Source organism: Myotis davidii, unplaced genomic scaffold (assembly GCF_000327345.1).
Source record: "Myotis davidii unplaced genomic scaffold, ASM32734v1 scaffold744, whole genome shotgun sequence".
Classification (NCBI taxonomy): domain Eukaryota; kingdom Metazoa; phylum Chordata; class Mammalia; order Chiroptera; family Vespertilionidae; genus Myotis; species Myotis davidii.
In genome coordinates, this window is record NW_006294760.1 from 120,525 (window position 1) to 127,727 (window position 7,203).

The 7,203-nt window shown below is 48.0% G+C and overlaps 1 long non-coding RNA gene across 1 annotated transcript in view; it reads left to right on the top strand.

The window, feature by feature from the left end:
- Positions 1-325: 325 nt before the first annotated feature.
- The window catches only part of LOC107184016, a 7,603-nt gene continuing 725 nt past the window's right edge, over positions 326-7,203 (top strand). Inside the window, exons 1-3 of the long non-coding RNA XR_001514829.1 lie at positions 326-433; positions 1,565-1,651; positions 6,612-6,743. This is a non-coding gene — a long non-coding RNA (uncharacterized LOC107184016). The remainder of the gene's footprint in view (positions 434-1,564; positions 1,652-6,611; positions 6,744-7,203) is intronic.

A 7,203-nucleotide genomic window follows, 5' to 3' on the forward strand; every position in this document is an offset into this window, starting at 1 on the left:
AGAGAGAGACCAGGAAGGAGGTCTCTTAACCAACGAAAACTGGCACCTTATTTTCCTGACGGAAGAGTCGTTGAAGTGCTTTCATTTCTAGTCATTTTCACGGGAGGTGGAGGTGAGTGTATGAACTGAGGTGGTGGTATAGGGCCTTGACCTCACAAGGCTGAGCCAGATGGCTTGGTTGTCTCCTGCTCTGCTGTGATGTCACCCGAGTGGGCGCACTTCATGATGTGGGCCTGTTTCACAGTCATCCTTGCACTGAGCCGAGGTGTTGGAATGAGCTTTAAGAAGAGAAATGCCATAGCTTTGCTGTTTCTGTAGGAGTTTGTGATCCACACACCATGTGAAGATGCTAAAAAGATGTACATCAGAAATGGCATGCACAGGAACTACGCTGTGGTCTTTGCCCAGCTCACTGTGGTTGGACGGTGTTAAGGTTGGTCATCACAGAAAATGAGAATGATTCTCCTCACCATCACTGCTCCCCAGTGAGCACTTGACCCTGAAAACACAAGCACAGTGCTGTATTTGTCCTATATAATAAAAGCCTAATATGCTAAGTGTCCAGTCGTCCCAGTCATCCGTTCAACCAAAGTGTAATATGCTAATGCTCAACCGATTGCTATGACATGCACTGACCATCAGGGGCAGACGCTCGGACTGGTAGGTTAGCTTGCTGCTGGGGTCTGGCCAATTGGGACTGAGCGAGATAGGCCAGACACACCCTGGAGCCATCCCCAGGCCTCTCCCTGGCTGGCCAACCTGCATCCCTCCCTGGCCCCAATCTTGCACTAGTGGGGTCCCTTGGCCTGACCTGCACCCTCTTGCAATCCAGGAACCCTTGGGGGATGTCGGAGAGCAGGTTTCAGCCCAAACTTGCAGGGACCCCACTGGTGGATGAATTTGTGCACTGGGACTCTAGTCTTGTAATATTTATGATGATAAAATTGACCAGACATTTAGATGTTATACACTGTTACCTGTGATCAACTGTGTCTTGCCCCCAGAAGTTGTAAAGCTTTATTCCTATCTTTTTTTTTCTTAATCGTCACCTAAGGATATGTTTATTGATTTTTTAGAGAAAGAGAGAAACATTGATGTGAGAGAGAAACATTGATTGGTTGCCTTCTGTACGTACTCTAACCGGGGATTAAACCCACAACCTATGTATGTGTCCTGACTAGGAATTGAACCTGCAACCTGTTTCATGAACCCACAACCTTTTTGGTGTACAGGGCGACACTCCACCAACTGAGCCTCCAGCCAGGGCTTTACTCCTGTCTTTTTTTTTTTTTTTTTTTTTTAAATATATTTTATTGATTTTTTTACAGAGAGGAAGGGAGAGGGATAGAGAGCTAGAAACATCGATGAGAGAGAAACATCGATCAGCTGCCTCCTGCACACTCCCACTGGGGATGTGCCCGCAACCAAGGTACATGCCCTTGACCGGAATCGAACCCGGGACCTCTCAGTCCGCAGGTCGACGCTCTATCCACTGAGCCAAACCGGTTTGGCTACTCCTGTCTTTAGAAGCATAGTTCAGTCACCATCTCTTTGCCTTCCTTAGGGCCCCACTGCTTTATCGTCCCTGTCTGAGACGAAAATGGAAGCTTGTACCCAGGAGTGACTGTGGTTGATATGATGTACAAAGAAGGTGAGTCCCCAGGAGACTCCCTCCTGCCCTCATTAGCACTTCCTGCCTGCTCCCACCTGCCTGAGGAGAGTGCAGCCCAGCTCTCCCAGACGGTGAGGCAGGAAGACTGACCCTGAGGCCTGGTTAGAGTCCGTACAGGCTAGAGAGCCTCGAGGGGTGCCACTTACACATATGCATTGGTCTCGTTTCCTCCCAGCCTCTGATGCCTATTGAGAAGGCAGCTCTGTCCTGAGCGGTATCGCCCCCTCTCCTTGGACTTGTGAGCTCTCAGGGGCAGGTTGAAGACTCTCTTTCCTGCCCCTGAGCCCCAGCTTCTGGTGCCGGTGCCCACAAGGCCCCTGATATGTCCTAAGCTTGACTCCATAGACTAGTGTTGGAGGCTACAAGTCTGAGATCAGGTGTGGGCAGGGTTGGTTCCTTCTGAGGCCGAGGAAGCGTCTGCTCTAGGCCTCTGTCCTTGACTTATGGTGTCTTCATGTTCACATGATGTTCTCCCATGTGTGTCTGGGTCCAAATTTCCCCTTTTACTAGTATTAAGGACACCAGTCACTAATGGCCTCATTTTGAGTTGTTTACCTCTGTAAAGATCCCATCTCCAAAGAAGGTCTATTCACAGGTGCTGGGGGTTAGAACGCCAACGTATGGATTTGGGGACACACAGTTCAACCAGTAGTACTTGGTGGAGGGGGGCCACTCCTGTGGGCTTTACTAGTCATCCCCAGCCAAGATCAAGCCAAGCCAAGAAACAGATGGGGGAGGACGAAAAAAAAATGAGAGAGAAGAAAGGGCAGGGAAAGAGAGGAGGGAAGAAGGCATGGAAAGAGAGGGGAAGAAGGCATACCTTTGGTGGAGGGGTGGTCTTACTCCTGCCCCTTCAAGTGTTTCAACCACTGAGCACTGGGGACTGCTTGGCCACAGGACTGGGCTGCAGGTGTGTCTGCGAGAGCTTTGCATGTGTCCCACAGGAACCAGGACCAAAGCCCCGGTGGCCCCGCCTCTGACAGCGCCCCCCCTCCCCCGGGTCAGTGTTACTGAGAGCAGGGGCTGGCCCTCGCGAGGTGGGGCAGACACTGAAACACCGCCACCTCAGAAAGCCTGCGTGGTGTCCTGTGAGCTCCCAAATTCAAGTGTGTCCTTGTCCTGGCGATGTTCTAAATGGAGATGTTCTCCCCCCAGACTAAGGCTTCCCAAGGTGGGTGAACAAGTGGGCCCAGCTCCGACATGTCATGAGGAAGTGGGTTGGCAGATTTCAAAAGCCTGCCGATGGTCCGGTTGCCCAGCCACCCACTGCTGTCCTGGTGCTTGTGGCCATCTTCCTTGTCTTTTAGGCATTTGCTTAACGCATTTGCCCATCTGTTGGGATGGAGGCTTCGGGAGGGAGAGGCACCCGTGTTCTGGGGGAGTCAGGGCTTTCCTCCCCGCTCTGTTCTGTCTGACATTCTTTCTGCTGCCTGGAGCGTGCCCTTTCCCATCACAGCAATTGCTCAGACAGGCAGGCGTGGCCCCAGAGACCCCACCCGAGCTCCAGGAAGGCACAGCCATTTCAGGTAACAGCAAAAAGCACCCCCACCCCCAGCCCCCACACAGTGCATCGCACTTCTGGAAAGGGCTTTGCATTTGTGTGGAGCGGGGCCTGGGAGTAGCAGGGCCCGCATTTCTGAGGCTGGCGTTGATTCGCCCTGCAGCTCCATTTCTTTTCTGCTCTCTCTAGGTCCGCCTGGTGTGGATAATGGGATTTTAATATTTGAGGAGGTTCGGATACCAAGGGACAACCTGCTGGATCAGTGAGGTTGTCCTTCTGAGGCCTCCTTACCTCACATCCTGTGTGTGTGATCTCATTGCTTCCAGCCCAGGCCTGGCTCTTGGCCTCCTGGGCTGCAGGTCAGGGCTTTGTTCTCATTACCACTCCTGCTTGGCTGTTGACAACTAACTGGAAAATGCAGATAAACAAACAGGAAAAAATTAAAGTGGTCCGAGATGCTATTACCCTGACATAGTGTGTGTCATACTTTAACGTATAACTTTTTAGACTTTCCTCCATGGTGATACGCCTATCTAAAGAGAGGAATATCTTTGAGATTACTGAATGAGATCCTCTTATGAATTCTTCTGTATAACTTTAATCTCTGCTTCACCTTATATGTCAGATGTTTCTGTGAATAGTAAACACACGTGCCTGGTCATTGTTAACACTGCTGTGAAGGACTGTGAAATAAATGATCTATGACTTATGTACTCAGTCACTATTGTTCGGTAGTTAGGGTGTTAGTGTCTGCTTTGCAAGAGGTAGGACACTACCTTTCCGTGTTGCAGGTGATAAAACGAGCGCTGTGGGGTGGATACTGTCACAGGTGCTCAGGGCCACTGCCCAGCTTCCTGGGGTGCAGCCCAGGTAGTTAAGACAGTGAGGTGAAGGCAGCTTCTCCAGCCGTGGTCCGGGGCTCACAGCGCTCTTCCCAGAGGCTCAGAAACACCAGTTCCTTTCCTCTCCTCGGCAACATTTCCTGTATCCAGTTAAATCCTGGACCACAGCCACATTTAAATGTAAAAAGGCCCGCAGTCAGGCTTGCTCCTGCTTTCCTATGGATTTTCCTTTTGCACTTCATTCCTTTTTGTTGCTTGCAAATTCTTGTCAGTAGATAAATGTCATGGATGCCAAAAGTTTAATAAAAATGTGAGGGAAACAGACTTAAATGGACCCAATTCTGTTTGTTAACCCCCTGCCCACAGCCCTTGAATTGCTTGGACACAACAAAGGCTTCTTTGCAGCTTCCCCTGGTGCAGCCCTCAGGCCCCAGGCACTGCCCGTGCCCATGACTCCAGATGCCTGCACATTTCCTGATCACTATGGCATCACTCCACTGGGAGATGGGGTGGAGGGCAGCAGAGCTACAGGTGTGAGCTCTCCCTATCTCTTCCTCCTACACGGGGCCTCAGTGGCCTGGACAGCCCTCTCCCAGAAGCTGGACCCACTGGCTTAGCATTCATCTAATGCACCAGAGATTAGAAAGTAGGTTAGACCAGAAAGAAAAGTGATAGGAAGCTACCTAGTCCGTAGAAGATAGAAGCATACATGGAATCCTCTTTGGTAAGTAAGATTTGATTTTAAAGCCATTCCATGGACATTTAGGCTTCCTTCGTCCCCCTCCCCCATACATATAGTACAAAACAGCAGCAGCAACACAGATGTTTTGTGGGAGGCATCCCACTTTGGGGGTGCTGGTTTATCCCTTGATCAAAAATTGGGTCAGTAAATAGACAGAATGAAATCACTATCAAAATCGCAGTTGCCTTTTTCTCTGCAGAAATTAAGAAACTGGTCCTAAACTTTGTATGGAAATGTAAGAGACTTAGAATAGTGGTAACAATCTTGATAAAGAAGAACAAAGTTGGTGGACTCACACTTCTGATTTGAAAACGTACTACAAAGCTATAGTAATCAAGACAGTGTGGTACTAGTATGAAGATAAACATACAGATCAGTGGATTAGAATTGATTGAGAGTTCAGAAATAAACCTTTACATTCTGATCAATAGATTTTTAATAAGTGTAAGAGCTAAAACTATAAAACTCTTAGAAGAAAACATAGGTGTAAATCCCGGTGACCTTGATTTAAGCAATGATGTATTATTAGATGTGATACCAAAAGCACAAGCAGTCAAAGAAAAAATAGATAAGTTGGACTTGATCAAAATTAGCAAACTTTTATGCTTAAAAGAAAGACAATTCACAGAATGGGAGAAAATATTTGCAGATTATGTATATCATGAGGCTCTACTATCCAGAATATAAACAGAATTATTACAGACCCACAATGAAAAAGATATATGACCCAATTAAAAAATGGGCAAAAATCTAAATAGGTGCTTCTCCAAAGAAAATATACAAAAGGCCAATAAGCCTATGAAAAGATGCTGAACATCATTGTTGTTAGAGGAATGCTAATGAAATCACATTGAAATACCACTTCACACCCACTGTAGTCTCTCTAATAAAAGAGACAATGATAACAAGTGTTGGCAAGGATTTAGAGAAATCAGAACCCTCATACGTTGCTGGTGGGATGTAAGATGGTTTTGCTGATTTGGAAAAGACTGGCAGTTCTTCAAAACTTTAAAGGTTTCATATGACCCAGCAATTTTACCCCTGGGTACATATGAAAACACTGTCTACAAGGGAATTGAAAACGTCTGTCCACATAAAAACTTGTACACAAATGCTCATAGCATAATTATTCATAACAGCTAAAAACGTAGAAACAACACAAATATCTATAAACTGATGAATGAATAGACAAAATATGGTAGGTCCATACAATGGAATATCATTTTGGCCATAAATAAGAATGAAGTATTTATATACACGCTACAACATACATGGAAATTGAAAACAGCGTGCTAAGTGAAAGAAGCAGACACAAAAGCCACTTGTTGTAGGATTCCATTTACATGAAATGTCCAGAAGAGACAAATGCCTAGAGATAGAAAGTAGATCAAGGTTGCTGGGACCTGAGGGTGCGGAGTATGGTATGGGGCTTCTTTTTGGGGTGATGAAATGTTTTGGAATTAGATAGTGACAATGATTGTACAACTTTGTGAATATACGAAAAACTATTGAATTGCACACTTTAAAAGGGGGCGTTATGGTGTGGATTATATCTCAACAACTCTCCGGGCTTTATGGACGGTGCTCACTCTCAGGCTCTGGTGTTGGGTTGATGATAGCGGTCCTCTCGCCTGTCTTTGTCAGGGCCACTGCCGAGCCCGAAAACCTCCTTTTCCTTGTCAGCATCTCCTGGGGAGGCACCTGCCCTGCTGACTCCTGAGGGAGGTTGCAGGATGTGAGGACATGAGACTTCCTCTGTGGGCAGTGGGGAGCTGCCTGACCTCCTTGCTGGGGGTGCCATGTTCTTCTCTTTTGTTAACCCACCTCTCTTTCCACTGCCTCTCCCCACCACAGGTTTGGGTCTGTGACCCATATGGGCAGTACCATTCCCCTATTAAGAGCAAGAGTGCAAGATTCAACGCGATGCTGCCAGCACTGACCCCTTTGAGATCAGTGGTGACTTTCCAGGCTATCAGCGCCATGAAGGTAGCTGACGCTCAATGAACTTACCTCACTGTGCGTTCTCTGCGTGTCCTGGGTGTGATAATTCCAGGAGCTGAGCTTCCTGAGCCACAGCTGGTGTACGATGGTCGGTCACTAGGTAGAGACCAAGAGTGCCAGTTGGCCACATAGAACATTCCCGCACACTGTAACCACGGGGTCTGCCCGCTCATCTGCAGCCAGCTGTGTGTTGCTGATCACGGTGCGGACACATTGCACTGCGGCAAGAGAGCCACAGAAGGTGTCTCTGGGAGAATGGCTGGTTCGGAACAAGCATGTCTGCTGAAAAGCAGCCCGAGCTGCCCCGTGTAGATGAGGCTGGCAGGACTTGGCTGAGTCCACAGGGCCATTTGGGGTGTGGTATCAGCACTGCAGGCTGGAGTCTGGGAGGTCAGACCCCAAAGGTCTTTTCTGCCTCCCCTTCCCCCACTCTCCATATACTGGT